This window comes from Sinocyclocheilus anshuiensis, unplaced genomic scaffold (genome assembly GCF_001515605.1).
Source record: "Sinocyclocheilus anshuiensis isolate Anshui unplaced genomic scaffold, SAMN03320099.WGS_v1.1 scaffold2816, whole genome shotgun sequence".
NCBI classification, from domain to species: domain Eukaryota; kingdom Metazoa; phylum Chordata; class Actinopteri; order Cypriniformes; family Cyprinidae; genus Sinocyclocheilus; species Sinocyclocheilus anshuiensis.
In genome coordinates this window covers 12,350-13,543 of record NW_015558730.1, presented here as the reverse complement: position 1 = coordinate 13,543, position 1,194 = coordinate 12,350, and positions in this window count along the sequence as shown.

The following is a 1,194-nucleotide window of genomic DNA, read 5'->3' as shown; positions in this document are numbered from 1 at the left end:
TGCGGACGCAAGCTTCAGACGAAGAAGTGAATGATGTGTGCTCCCGGCGCCTATTTATACTATAGTCGCACCGGTAGTGACGTCATGGCTGTCGCCGGCCAACGAGTTGGTGTTTTTTCAATGTATGCTTCAGATACGGGTCATGACGAGGCGTTCCCCATAGCGACCCCTAGAGGACGCAGTGTCTCGTTCCCTACTCAGGGAACCATGGTTACATAAGTAACCTGAGACGTTTTGTCCTGAAGCATTCACCCCCAATCCCAATGAAGACGAAACAATTCATTTTCTGGTTGTCATACTCTCATTAAGTTACAATTGTAATCTGCTCAAGCAGAACGTTAATGTCATCTTGAGCTTCAGCAAGGTATCTCTGGCTAAAACTAGCTAATATTAAAGTTAGTGAGTCCATGCTAACGTACAAACATGAATAGCTAACTGTTCTCACGTCTTGTACAGAGTAGGTCAAAAACACATAAACCAAGGTCTACATTTCAGTGCCTCTCCATATTAAACTGGTTAGATGAAAATTAATTTAAGGGGATAGTTCACCCAAAAATTAAAATGTGATGTTTATCTGCTTACCCCCAGGGCATCCAAGATGTAGGTGACTTTGTTTCTTCAGTAGAACACAAGCAAAGATTTTTAACTCACAGTATTTATGTCATTGTTTACCTCTGTTCCACCGCAATGTGCAACTGTCCTGAGCGCATTCACAACATCCGACGCGTGACGCGTGTACATGCTCTGGCATAGTAGACATAGACATATATAAGTAGATGCCTGCCCATAGAAACAGTCACTAATGAGGCATCTACTTATATATATTCACACGCCGGATGTTGTGAATGCGCTCAGGACAGTTGGACATTGCGGTGGAACAGAGGTAAACAATGATATAAATACTGTTCAGTTTCTTGCACAGACCAATCGTTTCGTGTCTTAAGACCTCAATGTATCGTCATAAGCCACAGGGTTTAATTTGGTTTTGTCTGTCTATGTTTTTTTTTTTTTACTCTCAAAGCCGTGATTCCCATCCACTTCCATTATAAGACTGATAGACTGCAACGGTTTGAGTTAAAAATCTTTGTTTGTGTTCTACTGAAGAAACAAAGTCACCTCCATCTTGGATGCCCTGGGGGTAAGCAGATAAACATCAAATTTTCATTTTTGGGTGAACTATCCCTTTAAAGAACC